Source organism: Macaca mulatta, chromosome 14 (genome assembly GCF_049350105.2).
Source record: "Macaca mulatta isolate MMU2019108-1 chromosome 14, T2T-MMU8v2.0, whole genome shotgun sequence".
Classification (NCBI taxonomy): domain Eukaryota; kingdom Metazoa; phylum Chordata; class Mammalia; order Primates; family Cercopithecidae; genus Macaca; species Macaca mulatta.
In genome coordinates, this window is record NC_133419.1 from 12,347,516 (window position 1) to 12,365,024 (window position 17,509).

General features: G+C 56.1%; 1 protein-coding gene and 1 long non-coding RNA gene across 8 annotated transcripts in view; one reads left to right on the forward strand and one right to left on the reverse strand.

The window, feature by feature from the left end:
- The window catches only part of DAGLA (diacylglycerol lipase alpha), a 68,188-nt gene extending 50,904 nt beyond the window's left edge, over window positions 1-17,284 (reverse strand). For 5 of the 7 annotated variants that reach the window (XR_013403708.1, XR_013403705.1, XM_077962631.1 and 2 more), the window contains exon 1: window positions 17,189-17,284. The gene's annotated coding sequence lies outside the window, so the exon portion shown is untranslated. Of the gene's footprint in view, window positions 1-12,841; window positions 13,013-16,860; window positions 17,042-17,188 lie in introns of those variants that run through there. The other 2 variants (XM_077962624.1, XM_077962626.1) reach the window with 2 other exon arrangements.
- Window positions 725-12,878, forward strand: LOC144334188 (uncharacterized). Its single transcript, XR_013403709.1, has 4 exons — window positions 725-923; window positions 2,778-2,957; window positions 4,830-4,986; window positions 11,803-12,878. It is a non-coding gene; the product is annotated as an uncharacterized LOC144334188 (long non-coding RNA).
- Window positions 17,285-17,509: the final 225 nt, after the last annotated feature.

Below are 17,509 nucleotides of genomic sequence, written 5' to 3' on the forward strand. Positions count from 1 at the left end.
CCCTTTTCTCCAAGGGGTCCTTGGATCCAGGTGCTGACCCCACTTCCTGCCTCTCTCACAGCTCTCCCCATCCCACCCCATCCCCAACCCTGGGTCGTCCAGTCTGTGAAATGCCTCTTACTCTGGGAGAGATGGAGGGAATCAATGGCTTCCCTATTCTCCTGCCTCTCCCACAGGGGAAGGGGAGGGGAGGCATGTGGCCCCTGGGGGGATCTTTCAGGGCGCGCCCCAGCCCCACTGCTCCTCCCTGCTAGGAAGTGGGGGTGGTGTGCTTGATGGACGGCTGGGCCTCAGGTCCACCGGAGTGGAAGGCAGGCGGCCAGGGTGGTGGGCACCTCCACCCCTACTCTCCCACTCCCAGGACTCCATGGGAATCGCTGTCACTATCCAGATACCTTCACAAAGAACTCGTGCCTAGGCTGAGGCACAGCCAGGCCGAGGGTGAGTCAGCAGGGAAATCCCGGCACTAGCGCCCACCGCTGGTGACGGTGCCGCTGACACCTACGGAACGGGGTGCCCAGCCCCTCCCGCAGAGGGTGAGAGGAACACCCGGGCTCCCCCACTCCCATTTCCTGCTCCCTGAGAGCGAGCCTGGTGGTGGGGGCAGGGAGGCGTCTCAGTGGGGGCGGAGTCCTGGAGCGAGGCCTCGGCAGGCTGCTGCCGTCTTTGGGCCTCTGGTCCCTTACCCTTGAACATCAGCAGGGGAGGAGGTGGGAGAACGCTCACCACAGCCCCTGGGCTCTGGCCTGGAGACTGCCACCCACACTCTGGGTATCTGGCTTTCCAGGGTCTCACTGGGGCGCACGGGGATGCACACCCTACCTCATTCCTGAAGGGCCCTGCCGCTGCCCTCCTTCCAGGCAAGGTCACTGCTCTGCCTGAGCCCAGCACCCCCACTACATGCTGCCCTGGACCCCAAAAAGGTAGGATGGAGAGCAGACTTAGGCCAGGAGTCAGTACCCTCCCTGGGAGGAGAGAGAGAGGAGGAGCAAAGAGGAGCTGAGAAGACCAGAAAGCCAGGCACAAAGCCTCCTCACAGCAGGACATCCTGTCCCTGGAGAAGCGCCTGTGGCCAGGTCCCCACAAACCCGCCAGACCGGTTGGCTGGAGAGGGGTGGGAGGCTCAGACCAGGGCCGGAGAGCAGACCTAGGACCTGGAAGCTCCCAGATGGGAAGCTCCCACTGCTCCTCCCCACTGGGAAGTGCGGGTGGGTTGGACTCAGCAGGCCCTTAGGCAGGAGCTTCTGGGGACATGAACTGGAGGATGCCAAGCCCCATCCTCAAGGAGCTCACAGTGCAGAATAACAAGGAAACCGGGGCGGGTCAGTGAGCATAGAGCTCCAACACTGATGCCCGGACCACTGCTCAGCCCCAGGCAGACAGAGAAAACTTCCTGGAGGTGCCTGATGGTTGAACAGAAAGAGCAGGGAAAGCAAAGCTAGCTCCCCTCCCCTTCACCCTCCTCCCACCTGGTTCCCCAGAGCCTGTGGGCAGATACACCTTGTGCAGGGCCAGATTCCAGCCAGCAGAGAGGCTGGGCACCACTTGAGCTCCCAACCCTGCCTCTCGGTTGCTGGCAGATGTAGTTTCTGCAGGCTCCCTGGGCCAGGAAAAACACGCTTGAGAGTACACAGAGAGGGCCCGTGGGGCTGCTTCCTGGCATCACCAGAACACAGGTGCTTGGTGTTCCCCAGGCAGAGCCCTCCACTGGCGGGGAGACATGCACATGTTCGGGTTTCACCAGGCCCCCAGCTTTTATCTTCCAGGCTTCCCCTCTCCATGGTTCTTCCTGAAGACCAGGCCTCTTGCTCTTCCCAGGCAGGGAAGTGGGTAATGTAAGCGATCCAGAAACCCATCTATTACTTTGAAAGAAGACTGAAAACATGTGACCGCATGAATCCCATGGGTTTACTTCAATGTCTTTAAAACAAATGACTTGAATGGATTTCTCCCACCCTTCCTCCCCACGGAGCCACTCAATGGAAAACAGCAGCTCAAAGGGCCACAGACTCAGGGCTGCCGGAAATGGGGTATCAGACACAAAGCCTGGCAGGGGGCACTTGAATAAAGGCCGCTTTGGCCAGGAGAGGATGAAAGGCAGACACCTGACAACCAACAGGCAGCCAGCGCAGAGGCACAAAGGGTGCACGCGAGGCCGATGTCAGGTCCAGGCACGCACAGGCACCCCAGCCCTCTGCTATGGGCGGTGGGTTGCTCTTGTGCCCCAGCACTGGTCTCCCTTCCTCCTGCCATGGCATGGAAGCCTGGCTGTGGGGACAGCAGTGGCCTTGCTCAGGCCCTTGCCTGGAGAGCCCTGCCCTGAGCAGCCATTTACGCGCAAACTCACTGGGCAGCTGGAACACGCAGGTGAGGTCTTTTCGGGCAGCACAAATTGCTTAGAAAAAAACAGGCAAGGAAGCAGGACTGAAGCCATGTGATAGTCCCCAGAACTTCAGAGCTGGAGGGGCCCAGGGAACTCAGATGCCAAGCCTCCCAGATTCCCCGAATCCTACAGATGAGGACCCTAAGCTCATAGAGGAATGCTGACGTGCCAAGGTCACACAGCTTTGGGCCTCTGCCCCATCCTTGGCTGCCTTCCCAGCCTCATTCATGCAGCCATTACTCTCCGAGCATATCCTATGTGCCTAGACTCTGGAATTGAGATTTAGTCGCCTAGGTGATGCCAAACTAAACTTGGCCTCAGAGGTTTGCAAGCTGGGGGTTTCCCACCTCTCAGCTGTCCCCTCCCCACCCTCTCCTCTTATGTAAAACGGAAGGAGTGCTGGCCATCATCAGGGAAGACTCAAAGCAGAGAGGAAGTAAGAAAGCAGGAGAAGCGGTGTGAAGCCCTGGGGATCATCAGCCACACCCTGGAAGTGAGGGAGGCGATGGTGAAAGTCACCCCAGTGGGGGAGTCTGGACTGCCCCTGGCTGAAGGAGGCCTCATCTTAGGCAGGGTAGGTGCGCTGTGACCGGGGACCCCAGACTAGACATGCTGACTTATGCATAAGAAAAAGACTTATCTTTTTCTTATTAAAAAATATACGTTCTCTATAGAAAATAGAAACTGGCTGGGCGCAGTGGCTCATACCTGTAATCCCAGCACTTTGGGAGGCTGGATCACTTGAGATCCATGAGCTTGAGACCAGCCTGGGCAACATGGTGAAACCCCATCTCTACTAAAAATACAAAAATTAGCCAGATGTGGTGGCGGGTGCCTGTAATCCCAGGTACTTGGGAGGCTGAGGCAGGAGAATGGCTTGAACTGGGGAGGCAGACCGCACCGCTACACTCCAGCCTGGGCAACAGAGTGAGACTCGATCTCAAAAAAAAAAAGAAACAAACCAAAAAGAAGAAAATAGAAATCACCCATGACCCCTCTAGGAAAACTATCGACTATAAACAACCTTCTAGTCTTTTTTTTTTTTTTTTCTCTATCTAATTGTGGGACCATTTGGCACCTACCACTTTTTTCTACTGAACTAAAAGGTGAGCACTTCTCCCGAAACATTTTCCTACCGCCGTCTCTCCTCATTACCATGGAGTAGTCCACATACATGACGGACAGAAGTTCATTCAACCAACTCCCTACTGGGGGATGTTAGGTTGTCTCCCTCTTCTCAGTGTGAGAAAACCCCACAGCTGGGCCCCAGGCAGAGTGGCTCTGAGGTCCTGGGCTTTGGTGGCAGGATCTTGCAGGAACCCGGAACTCCTGACCCCAGCCTGGTGTTCCTTCTCCCCCTGGCAGGGGCAAAGGTTTATGCATAAAGGGTGGGAGTGAGGAGCAGGGATTCTGCCCTTCTTCCCATCTCTCAGGCAGTAAGTGGTCCCCAGTGACTCTCAAACTTATGCAGACTCCCAGGCCCTGCCCAGCAATTCTGAATCAGTAAGCCCAAGGCAGGGCTCAGGAACCTATATTTATAGGTTCCAAGTTCTACCATGGCCAACCCCAGGAGACTCTGAGGCTGGAGTTAACCCACCTGCACTCAGAAACTCTGCTCTGAAGGATGAGTCCTGGCCAGGACTGCTCAAGTGTGCACAAGCAGAACTTCCAGAGCTGCAGGCCCCTCCCAGCGATTCTGATGTGCAGGAGGGTGGTGGTGAAGGGGTGCTGAGGTGCTGCATTTCCAACCTGGTCCCAGGTGGTGCTGCTGCTGCCGGCTCATGGGCAGCAGCAGCATCACCTGTGGGCACCTGTGCAGGCCCTGGGTTCTGCCTGGATGTACGATCACAGCAGGCTCTAATGCACTGACTATGGGGCACATACTCTGCTCTCCAGACTCAAGGTGAGGTGTGCTCCAGGGCCTGCAGCAGCAGCATTACTGGGAGTTGTTAGAAATGCACATCTGGGGCCGGGCGCGGTGGCTCACGCCTGTAATCCCAGCACTTTGGGAGGCCGAGGCGGGCGGATCACAAGGTCAGGAGATTGAGACCACGGTGAAACCCCGTCTCTACTAAAAATACAAAAAATTAGCCGGGCACGGTGGCGGGCGCCTGTAGTCCCAGCTACTCAGGAGGCTGAGGCAGGAGAATGGCGTAAACCCAGGAGGCGGAGCTTGCAGTGAGCCGAGATCACGCCACTGCACTCCAGCCTGGGCGACAGAGCGAGACTCCGTCTCAAAAAAAAAAAAAAAACAAAAAAAAAAAAAAACAAAAAAAAAGAAATGCACATCTGGGCCTAGCAGCCTGAACTGGAATCTGCATTAGTAAGTTCCCCAGTGATCTGTGTGCCCATCAAAGAAGCACGATGCTGAGTCTGTCACAAGCCAGCATCATCTCATGTCACCTCCTAATTCTCCTCAGAAGCCAATTATTCCCTGATTTTACAGGTGGAAACTGCAGCTGAGAGGTGAAAGGACCTGGTTAAGGACTCGACTACCCCCAGCAGGAGCTGCAACAGGAAGCCAGACCGTCTGGCCTGAGCTCTCAACCCTACATCCCAACACCCCCTGTGGTTTCCCATTCAATCACCACCAGCACTCCAAGGTGGGTTCACTCCACTTTATGGAGACTCAATGAGGTCAAATCAACTGCTCCAAAGTGCTCCCTGGAGCATGGTGGAGCCTGCCCCTGTGCCTGTGTTCGTTCCCTCTCAGCCCACTCTGTCTGCAGGCACAGAACCAGAGCGCAGGGCCAGGTTGGGGGGGTCCCACCTCCAAATCCTGCAGGCTCTGCAGACACAGTTGGAGGCAGGAAGTGGGAACCAGAGCGGAAGAACCAGGAGCTCGATTTGGGCTGAGGACACTCTTTCTTCACAGCCAGACTCAGTTTTGTGTGCCTTTTGAAAGGAGACAGAGAATAGCCGGGCTCGGCCCAATGAGACCAGCCTCTTTCAACCTTCTGCTTGCTGCCATTTCCAATTACAATTTCAGAGGGCTCCTATAATTTATACATCCCAGGATGCACTGCCCCAGCTGCTTTATGATGGGAGTTCATTACACCATTAAGGTTAAACTTTTATAAAGTACTGAGCAGCTGGTGGGCTGGGCGCCCAGCTTCGTTACTGCTGCCGGAAGCCTGCTGAATAGGGTTCACCTGGGGAAGGGAGGGGTTAAAGGCGCCAAGAAATGGAGACGGCAGCTGCTCAGGTGCCCTGAGCCCTCCATTAGGCGGTGTTCTAAACTGCATGGTGTAGCAGGCAGGCAGCAAGGAGAACAATCTGGAATGGCACTGGCAGGGGCATGTGGGGTGAGAGGAGCCATGCTGTGTGAGCCTGAAAGCCGCCTGCCGCAGCCGGCGAGGTACAGGGTCGGTGAAGGTCAGGTTGGGCAGCGGGAGTAAAAAGGTGGTGCAAGCCACGGGTGGGTCTACACACGGGGAGCGGCGAGGGCTTCCTAGGAGCGGGGCCTGGTCTTCGCAGCAAGAGGATAGCCACAGGGGGCCTTCCTTTTGTGGGAGGCTGTTCCTCCCGTGGTTCACAGGATCCCCCAAACCCCATGCCAGGTGAGGAGAATGAGAACACCACACCCTGAGAGCAGGGGCCAGATGGGACCTGAGTCCCAGCTACAAACACGCAGCCTCTAACAGAGTCCTTCAATTCCCCAGGGAAGCTGAGGCCCTAGACCTGAACCCCTGCTGTGAAATGAGTGCTTCCTCCATGGGTGCCATGGGACTGTCCTGAGCACAGAGCCTAGAGGGGGTGAGTGTCTAGAAAATGGAAACCATCACTGTTCATGGCATTAAATGTGTCCCTACACATAAGGCACTGTGTAGCAGAGAGGACTCTCCGCAACACGTTTGCCATTGTGGCTGCTGGTAGAGTGATAGTGTCTGCTTATGCCAACCCAGGAACTCCCTTAGGACGAAGTGATACCATTTATCTTATTATTCCCAGCTCCAGGCACAAGGCTTAGCAAGTAGGTGCTCAATAAATGTCCTCGAATAAATGGGTAGATGGGAGATTACACGTGGCAAAACTATTCTCTGCTCCACGGTCTTCTGGTCCCAGTCCCAGTGAAGGTGTCAAAGGAGAACCAAGTTCTTTTCAAACGTATGAAACTGAAACAAACTCTTAAGAAAAATTCCTTAAGTTCCTAGGGGGAAAGAGACTTGGGTATGGCTGGTGTTCTGGCCCTGGGGGTGCACTGGGGCTGATTCTGGCCTTGCAGCCCAGGAGAGTTTGCAGTGCCTGGAAGCTCAGGCCTCAGCTGGTGCTCTGCAGACCCGGTGGGCAGGGCTCCCATTGCCCTGGAGAGGCTGCCCAGACCAGAGAGGATGGCATGGAAATCTGTGAGGCCAAGTCATGACCCCCCAACTCTTAGGAGGGCAGCTGGAGAAGCTGAGGGGCTTTGTTCGGTGAGACTCAGAGAGTCTGAGGAAGAAACTGGCTTCCCCCAAGGGCTTCAGAGAGGAAATGTTAAAGAAAAGGCAGCGGATAGAAGAGGTACCAAAAGAGGCTGGGCACAGTGGCTCATGTCTGTAATCCCAGCATTTTGGAAGGCTGAGGTGGGTGGATCACCAGGTCAGGAGTTCAAGACCCGCCTGGCCAAGATGGTGAAACCCCGTCTCTACTAAAAATACAAAAATTAGCCGGGCGCGGTGGCAGGCGCCTGTAATCCCAGCTCCTTGGGAGGCTGAGGCAGGAGAATCGCTTGAACCTGGGCAGCAGAGGTTGCAGTGAGCTGAGATCGCACCACAGCATTCCAGCCTGGCCAAAAGAGCAAGACTCCGTCTCAAAAAAAAGAAAAAAGAAGAGGTGCCAAAGGAAGGAAACCAAAATAGAGGAACCAAACGGAACCAGGGACTGTGGGGTTGGGACAGCCAGTTCTCATAGAGGGTCAGGACAGGAGCAGGGTGAGATACTGGACGGGTGGCAGGATACTGCCAGCTTTGAGAAGTGGCCCAGCTGCTTGTGGGGAGCAAAGCCCAAGAGGCCAGCTCCAACACAGGAGTGCTGCAGGGGAGCCTCAGCATCAGGAAAGGGAGGGTCCCATCAGACATAGCACATGCTTGGGCTCATGGAGAACAATTATGAGAAGTAATTGTGGTCATTAATAATAGCAGTTAACATTTCCTGAGTACTTATGATGTTCTTGGCATTGGGCGGAACTTCCTACATCATCTCATTTGATCCTAATATGCCATGTTCCATTAGAGCCCCCATTTAGGAGATGAAGAGGCCAGGCACGATGGCTCATGCCTGTAATCTCAGCACTTTGGGAGGCCGAGGTGGGCAGATCACGAGGTCAGGAGATAAGACCATCCTGGCTAACACGGCAAAACCCCGTCTCTACTAAAAATACAAAAAATTAGCCAGGCCTGGTGGCAGGTGCCTGTAGTCCCAGCTACTGGGGAGGCTGAGGCAGGAGAATGTCGTGAACCCGGAAGGTGGAGCTTGCAGTGAGCTGAGATTGCACCACTGCACTCCAGCCTGGGTAACAGAGTGAGACTCCGTCTTCAAAAAAAAAAAAGAGGAAACTGAGGCTCAAACAGGTCAAGTGACTTGCACAAGTAGTAGTGGTCTTAAATAAAACTCTGTCTTTATGCTAAAGCCCATATCTGAAGGCCTATGCTATGAATTTAAAGAGGGAGAGAGAATGAATCAGAAGTGGATAATCTTGGAGACCAGGCAGACTCAAGTGGGTGAAGTGGGCAGGTGCTAACTGGGAGGCAGGGCACTGGGAGTTCCCAGCCCCTGCAGCTGAGGCTGAAAAGGCCAGGACAGTCCCCTCAGCCACTGGGCCTAGGGCTGCCCAGTGATTCTGCAGCCTGCCCCAAAACTGCAGCGGGGCAGCTGTCCCAGGGCAGTGGAGGAGCCTGGATGAAGTGGGAGTTGGCTAAAGGGCGTGCCAGGGGAGCCTGATGTAATCCTGGCCTGCAGAAAGCGGAAACTTGGGAAGTGAAACAAAACAATCCCCTAACGGTAGCCTGGCCACAATTTCCAATGAACGATGGCAGGCATGCCTTGCCCCCACCCACAAGTCCAAGGGCTCTGCCTTTTTCTTCAGGCCCTGGCAGCACGTGTCATCTTCCCCAGCCCCAGCCCAGCACTGAATTGCGCTCCGAGTAAGGCTGATGAGAAAGCAGAGGATTCCCAGCCAGCGCCCCGGGAGCCTTGCCACTGTGAGGCTGGTGGCCCCACCGCTTTCGGGAACAGACACAGGGCTCACCTCCTCACAAGGCTTTCCGCATGTGTTGAGGGGTGAGGGGAGGTCTGGGCGGCTGCCTGGCGAGCTATCCTCCTTCCTCCCCACACCCAGCCTGAACTGACCTAGTTAGGCTGCATGTGGGAGATGGGAGAGGAAGTAGGGCCCAGAACCCCCCGCGGGCCCCCTGCACTTCCACACAACCCAGGCGCCCAGAGTGGGAGGGACCGCCTCCAAAGACCCAGGCACTGCTCACCCAGCCAGGACAGCAGACCAGGGCCTGGCAGCCACTCTAAGCATCTCCCGCCCCTCTCCTGGCCACACAGGTTCCTCAAGCAAGTTCTTGGCAGCCGGCAAGCTGCGGAATTCATCTGCTGGGCCAGGGTGGCTCTGAGGGTGGGTGCAGATGCCTTGGCTTGGGTCTATGTGCCCAGCCTTAAATATTCTCAGCCTTCATGCCAGCTCTTGAATCTCATATACGAGCAATCCTAATCCTTTGTTAGTACAATGTCTTTCCCAAAGGCCTTTCCCTTCCAGTGTTGCCTTTGAACAGTGAGGGAGACAGGATAAATATTGCTGCTATTATACAGACAGGGCAACCGAGGCTAACAAAAGAAAAGTGACTTGTTCACAGCTCCCCAGCAGAGCCAGGTACACTCCAGGCCCAGCAGTCCCATGTTTCTTGTTATGGTCATGAGGATCAAATGAGAGAAGGTACAAAAAGTGCTGAGCTTGGTGCCTGGCACCTTGCTCCCTAAATGTTATTTCACCATGATCATTATGCTTCATTGAGGACACAAATCAGTGAGGGGAACACACATCCTCTCTCTGAGGGGCGCCAGCACTATCCAGATAAGACAGTGCTAGAAGATGCCTTTGTTTGGCCAGGCGCAGTGGCTCACCCCGTAAGCCCAACACTTTGGGTCGCCAAGGCAGGTGGATCACCTGAGGTCAGGAGTTCAAGACCAGCCTGGCCAACATGGTGAAACCCCGTCTGTACTAAAATAAAAATTAGTCGGACGTGGTGGCGGGTGCCTGTAATCCTAGCTACTCGGGAGGTTGAGGCACGAGAATCGCTTGAACCAGGAGGCAGAGGTTGCAGTGAGCTGAGATCACACCACTGCACTCCAGTCTGAGCCACAGAGAGAAACTCTGTCTCAAAAAAACAGAGTGCTGTCCGGGCGCGGTGGCTCAAGCCTGTAATCCCAGCACTTTGGGAGGCCGAGACGGGTGGATCACAAGGTCAGGAGATCGAGACCATCCTGGCTAACCCGGTGAAACCCCGTCTCTACTAAAAAATACAAAAAACTAGCCGGGCGAGGTGGCGGGTGCCTGTAGTCCCAGCTACTCGGGAGGCTGAGGCAGGAGAATGGCGTGAACCCGGGAGGCGGAGCTTGCAGTGAGCTGAGATCCGGCCACTGCACTCCAGCCTGGGTGACAGAGCGAGACCCCGTCTCAAAAAAAAAACAAAAAAAAAAAACAAAAAAAAAACAGAGTGCTAGAGTCAGTGGAGCACGGAGAAAGGCCTCATGGAGGAGGTGGGCTTGTGTGGGACCTGAGGGAGAGAGAGAGGTGGGGTGTGGACAGGGACACCAAAAAGAACCCATCCTGGGTTCAAACCCTGGCTCCCTGCCTCGCTGAGTGTCCCTGAGCAGGTGATGCAAGCTCCCTAAGCCTCCTGTAAGACGTAGGTTGGAGGGATGGGAGCGTGCAGGGGGTTGCTGTTGCAAAGAATAAATGACATCCATCCTCTATACACTCTCCTGGGTTCAGTTCCTCCACACTGAGAAAATGGAAGTTATTGTTATTATTATTTTGTGGCTGAGCAAAGCCTCCTGGAGACATGCCCTGGTGCCCTCCCTGACCTCAAACCTGAAAGGCTTTGAGAAAGCTAAGTGCAGGGCCCTGTCCCCAGGAGACAGAGGTGCGGCCCCAGGGAGCCCACTCCACTGTGTGGCCTGCCCATCAGGAGCAGCCAGGGGCTGGGAGGTGCAGGGTGTGTTATATAAATGAAGGGACATCAATAATAGATTAACCTCAAGGAAGTCCAGGAACATCAATCATCAATTAATTAAATGGCTCCAGGAGAGACAATGACGAGGGGCCCATTCGGGATGAATTCGAGGCAGCATCCTGTCTCACCTTACACAGTAGAGGGCCACCGTCCCGACCTCGACCCCAGAGCTGCAGCTCCCTGGCCAGGACCGTCTCCAGGTGTAGGACTGGTTCACAGAAGCAGCCCCCAAACACAGGTGAGGGCAAGCCCTGTTCTCCTCCATCCTCCCCCAGGCTCTGAGAACTCCCAAACGCTGAAAGGGTTTTGATGAAACTTCCCAGAATAGTAACCTCCTGGGCTGAACTCAGGCAGGCGAAATTTCAAGGGGTAATTTGGTGAGAAAATGATCAAATGCCTGGAAATAAGTGCTGTGAACACTGGAACCCCCTCAGTGGGTCTTCGGGGATGGGAACAGCCTCGAGGGCAGCCCTGAAAGCCTGCCGTTCACGCTCCTGCCCGGCACTGACGGGAGTCAGACCCGCTGAAAGTCAAAGTCAAGTGTGGGCAACACAGTCCAGGCGGCGACTCCGAGCTCAGCTCAGCTTCCCAGCCCCACTTCCCACCCCTTCCCCTCCTAGTGACCAAGCTGACCAATCTCATGGCTTCTGTCTCCCTTCCATAATCAGGCTTTGTCTCTCCCCTTGCCCCTGCAGAGTGGCCACTGCCCTAGTTCAAGCCCCTCGCACCTGGGCACCCCCTACTCCTGTCCCTCAGTACCCTGGCACCTGCTGCCACACCACTCTTCCTGGGGGGTGGCACCAGCCCCCAAACCCTTGCTCAGAACATTTCAGTGAATGCCCATGTGTTCACAGATTGGAGACTAAACCTTCAGCCCTGCCGTCGTGGCTCCCGGGGACCCAGTTCCAGCTCATTTTTCCAACCTTAGCTTTCACCACTTCTGGTGTATGCACCCTACACTCAAGCCAGACAGCAAACAGGCAGCAGTTCCCCCTCCCAGCCACCAGTCACCCCCCAACCTGCCCCCGTTGCTGCCAGTTCCTCTACAACCACCTTCCTTTGTTCATTCCCACTGGTCCCCATGGCCCACATAAGAAGGCCGTGGCCACCCAAGTCTCCCCGACCTCCCTGGCTCGAGTCACTCTCCCTCCTTTGACCTCTGGCATCACTCATTTCTAAATATTAATTATATCTTCTCAACAGATTTTAAGCAACTTGAGGTCAGAATCTACACCTTATAGGCTCTGGTATGCCCACCTCATCTGCATGCCCTCACTAACCCCCACCTCACACCTGGTGCTCAAGAAACAACTATCAACTATGTCCAAGTGGAAACATTCCTCAAGGCTAAGATACACTCTTGCTGATGACACTGTTAACGGATATGCAAGATTCTGTCTATCCCAAGGATGTGGGAATCTAACTTCTTATCAAGTAATGAGACGCATTACATCTTCCCTGCTGCTAATATATGCAGATCACGACATAACCACTTTTCTATGGAAAGGATTCCAGCCACAAGAGCAAAAACATTTTCTCAGTGCGTGTTTTCATCGCGATCTCTCTATGCGCCAGGCATTACCTGGGAGAATTCTTGCCATTCGGCCTTCAGAGGTTTAACTGTCCCCATCTTACAGATTAGGAAACTGAGGTGTGCCAGCATCCAATCCGGGTCTGTGAGGTTCCAGAGTCTGAAGTCATAACCACCCATAGGCTACAATGCTATCTTCTGTCATGGGGGGGAGGGGACTGTCCCCAGCTGACTTCCAGGTGGCTCAAGGAGGAGCATGGAAGCAGGCGTGTGAGACACCCACAGGTAGCGCACAGAAGGGTGTGAGAGCCCCGCCTGCAGCCCGGCTTCCTTCTAAGGAATACTGAGAAAGCACTCGGCTCCTCATGTTAACAGTCATAACATGAGGTATGAAACCCACCCTCCGCCCTCCCACAGCCTGAAGGCAGCCTCCTCCGACACCCACTGTTCCCTCCTGCTGTGAAGAGCCCGGCAACACCCGGCTCCGCACACCCACCAACACCAGGCCAGCCAGACACGGGAGCCCGCGCGCTCCCACACCACCAGGCGCTCCACACCCCCTCCGCCCTCACTTCCCACAGAAACACTTACGGACACAAGCGGCTTTACACACGTGCGCTCCCCGGGCAGCCCCGCGGTGATAACAGCCCCATCCCCATCTACAGGACTTGGGTGTTCCTGCCAAACGCCCCATGAAAACAACACCCTTACCCATGGTCACACCGATCCCCTCCATGGCATCTCCCTGGACTCCTTCCTCAGCAGCAAAGAGGTCCTCACAGATAAGGCAGTTTCCTGGGTCTTTCCTGCCCACACACACAACCCACATCCACACCCACACTCACGCTTCCCATCCAACCCAGAAAGACCACGCCCAGCCCAAGTCAGTGTCAGAAACAAAAAAAGAAAATCAAAATAAACCATTTTCAGCCCTGCCCGCTGGGGAGGTAACCGCATCCTGCAGTGTCCTGGGCTTCGCGGTTCTAAAAGATTTATCTTCCTCTGACCACATGCTCATTGATATTTCCCCCAGCGCTACTTGCCCAGTCCACTGGAGTGTAATGTAAAGCTATTCCGGTGAGAAATTGAAATCACGGAGTGATGGGCCAACAGGTAGATTAAACACCAGGGTTCCCCTCGGGTCTCGAGGAGAGGGACTGGGGGACGAGTGGCTTCTAGCAACAAGCTGTGCCTTCAACTGCAGCCTTCTGGCCTGCTGCTGTCAGCTCTGGTCCAGCATCCTCTGGCCACAGATGCCTGGCTCCCTGGCACCCCTAAAGCAGAGCCAGGCACTGTGATTTATGGAGCAGCTGAGGAATTGCCAGGAGCTGAGTAAAGCAACTTTTACAGAAACACGGACAAGGAACATGGGAATATGACTGGGGACCAAGGTTGAAATATTGCAGCTCCAGGGAGCTGCTTGCCCTCGAGGTCCACTCCTAAGTGACTGGCCTCCTGCCTCAGCTGGAAGTTACTTGAAATCAGCATCTGTGCACAATGACAAGGGTGCTAACCTGGCTGGGCTCCCTGCTGCCCCAAAACCCCAGGACTGGGAAGAAAGCTCGGCTCTCCTTTTGGGGAACAGAGGCCAACTCCTCCTCTCAGTGTCTTCAGATCTGCCCTGCCTGCCACCCAGCTCTGCTGTGCAGTGCCAACATCCCAAGCAGATGGCAAAGGGCGGCTGAAAAGGGCTCCTGGAGCCCCAAACCATAAGGCTGAACCACAAATCAGAACAAACAGGCGGACGTGTGGAGGGTGAGCTGAGGAGACTTGAATACTGAATATTCACAACAGGGCGGCTGGAGGCTTCCTCCTTAATGGACTCTGCACTTAAGAGAGCTTTCCAGACACAAGCTGAAGTGCCCAGCAACTCCTCGGGGGAGGTATGAAGGCACTGCAGGGAGCGGGTGAGACGGGCCATGGACACCCCTCAGACCAACATGGGAACGACCAGGGAAGCACCTGCAATGCTGGACAGTGTCTGGGTGGCAGCTATGGGGACAGGGCGAGTCTATAGCATGGAAAAGTCAGTTCACAACCCTGGGTCTGGCAGGGCCATGTCCTCCTTCTACCCACATGGCTTGACACTGCAGCCTGGGCACAGGGCAGAAGCCTGTGAAACGGGTTGCCGGCTAAGGCAGACACCTGCATGGAATGCTGGAGAAACGCCCTGGGTTAGAGAAAAACAGGCCTTCCAGCGCCACAGGGCAGGGTCTGCAACTCAGGCTCTGCAGCTTGTTGTCAGGAATTAGGCTCCTGGTGGCAGAGAGGAAAGCAATGTGCAGCCGCCCTCATCCTCCCCACCTGGGAAGGCACTTCAGCCAGAAGTGGGGCCACATCGGGAGAGGTGCCACACCTGTCTGCCCTCAGAGGTGCCCGTAGCCCCCTTTCCTTTCCCCCATGTGTGAGGGCATCCTCCACACCCCCTGATCCCCCTGCTATCCAGCCTCAACCTCCCGCAGGACCATCCAGACCTGAGCCACATCAATCTGTGGATGATCTGACCCACTTCATATCCTTCAGGCCACAGCCCAAAAGACGCTGATGTGACTGCTCCCCACTCCCGTTCTCAGAACCCAGAGCCCAAGGAAATTCTCAAGAGAAAACACACACACTTCCCAAGTCTTCCTCCCACACAGGTACCCTAGATCTGTCAGCCACAGACACCTCCCAGACCTACCCTGGCAATGAGGCACGTTTGCCGCCCAGGCAAAGTGCTTCCTCCTGCTTGGGCCACTCCTGCAGGACTTCACAGCTGCCGGGGCCATGCTCAGGACCGTCCTCGGGAGACCGGGGGCCTGGTTCCAGCTCAGCAGCTGACTCATAGTGTCAACAGATCCCACTGGCCCCCACCAGGAGCATGTGCGCTCAGGGCCTCTAATTCCCTATGACAGGCCCTCGACCTTCCGGCTCCCTTCCTCCCAATCACATCCCGCGCCACCATTTCCTATAGCTCCTGCCTCCAGCCCTGGTCTCTTTACTTGATGAGACTCTCTGACCTTTGTACAGTCTTTCGCTGTTTGCAAAGGGTTTCCACGTGCACCATTTCCTTTCATTCTTTACTACCAGACCACCATGTGACATGCCTTGATTGGTGAAGTCACCTGCTGAAGTTCACACAGTCAACACTGGAATTAAAGTGATCTGCCCCCAAAGGCATTGGACAGTGCTCTAGTTATAGGGAACTCATCAGCATCTCCAAGCACCCACCTTGGCAATTTGGCGACCACCTGCCACCCTAGTCTCCAATATCCTCAACATCATCTTTTTGGATGCGTAAGTGCCTTCTCCAGCACAAGCTCAATCCTGTTATTCTTCTACCACTGATCCCACTCCCCCAAGAGATCCATGAAGAACTGAAGATTTCCCCTACACTATAAGACTTCTCGCTGGGCGCGGTGGCTCAAGCCTGTAATCCCAGCACTTTGGGAGGCCGAGACGGGCGGATCACGAGGTCAGGAGATCGAGACCATCCTGGCGAACACGGTGAAACCCCGTCTCTACTAAAAAATACAAAAAAAAAAACTAGACAGGCGCGGTGGCGGGCGCCTGTTGTCCCAGCTACTCGGGAGGCTGAGGCAGGAGAATGGCATGAACCCGGGAGGCGGAGCTTGCAGTGAGCTGAGATCCGGCCACTGCACTCCAGCCTGGGCGACAGAGCGAGACTCCGTCTCAAAAAAAAAAAAAGACTTCTCTAGGGGGAGCTGGAAATTGCTTCTCTGAAAAGTAAGGCACTAGGTGATGCTGAGTGAGACCTTCACCCAAAGCTTCCCAAAGGACTGGTGAGAGCAGACACAATCTCAGCGCAGATGGAAGGGGGTTTAACATAGGAGCCAAGCAGAGAGGACAGAGCCCTTGGAAAGGAATTTAAGCCTGGGGGTGGGAGTCCCAGTGGCCCCAGCAGATTCCCAGTGGCTGCAGAATCATCTTTCAAGCATCCCCCAATCGATCCAATCCTCTGGACCCAAAGGCTCCCAAGCATCAAAGAAGAGAGTCAACTTCCAGATACCCTAGAGTGAACCCATCAACCCAAGGAGAAGGCAGTGCCCGGTGACCACAGATAGATGGTGCGTTGTACCACTCCCTGACCCGCTAACCCGGGCTACCTGCTTGTTTCTCAGGACATATTCTGGGACAGTGATCACCACTGAAAATCATCCACCCCTCCCTTCGTCCCCAAAGCTAGATGAATAGCGAGCCCAGGACAACGGTAGTGCCTGGAAGGTCTCTGTCTGGGTTACTATCAGGGCCCTTGTGGTAGAAGCTTCTCCTGGCATCTCCTGTTTATGCCCATTATAAAGGACACTAATCTTCTCCCAGACTTCTGCCCTCCTCAGTCCAGTGTACCCAACAGGCATTAAAACTGGACCCCCATGACAGAGGCAGTGTCCCCTTCATCGCCCGTGGGGAAGGATGGGCATTTACCCTTCCCATTCATCAGGATGGGAGGGCCACGGCCTCCCCCCACGGCAGTGCCAGGTAGCCCCCTGCACCACACCGTGCCAAGGCCCTTTCTCACAGTCACGCCAGGAACTCTAGCCATGCTGAGGACACCAATTCTTCAAGCCCCCAGTGCTATCACCCCAGACCATGTCAAGCCCAAGGCCAGAACCATCCCAACACCCAAGCAACGGCAGCACTTCCTCACACCCATGCCAGCGGCACCACCATGCCGGCACGAGCTGGCCACCTACCCCAGAACCAGTCCGAGGGCCGTGCCCATCACCTACCTGTGCCGACAGCTGCACCACCTCACACCTGGGAGGCCACCACCGCACCAAGGTGGAGGCGAGTCTTCTGAGATCCGTGCCAGGAAAACCACGCTGTCTGTGCCGGACCCACGTTGCCCACGCCCGTGCCACGCGTGTCACCATCCCCACGCCGGTGCCAGGGGCTCCACAGACCTCACACCTGCCACGGGCGCGCGTGGCAGCTGCAACTCCGCCCGCCGACCCGTCGGGCCAGCCACCGCGCGCCCTGGACACTGCCCAGCCCGCCGCGCCGCTCGCACCGCGCCCGCGCCCGGGACCGGCCCGCCGCGCGGGAGGCCCCCCTTACCTCCCGCCCGCCGCAGGGCTCGGCCCGCCGCCGCGACCGCCACCTCCATCCTGGGCTCCCCAAGGCCCCGATTCACTAACGCCGCTTCCGCAGGGCGCCGGCGCCGGCGCGAAGTCCGCCTCCGCCCCCCGGGGGACGCTGCGTCCTTTACGTAAACCCCTCTCCGCCGCCAGCGGTGACCATGGCGACGGTCGTGGGGCGGCAGCGCCCCCTGGCGCCAGGGAGGGGAGAGGCGTCGAGGCCCGAGCGAGCCGAGCCTCCGCGGGCGCCTGCCCTGCGCGTGGGGGCGGTGGGCGCCCGGCTCAGGCCAAGGCGGGGGCC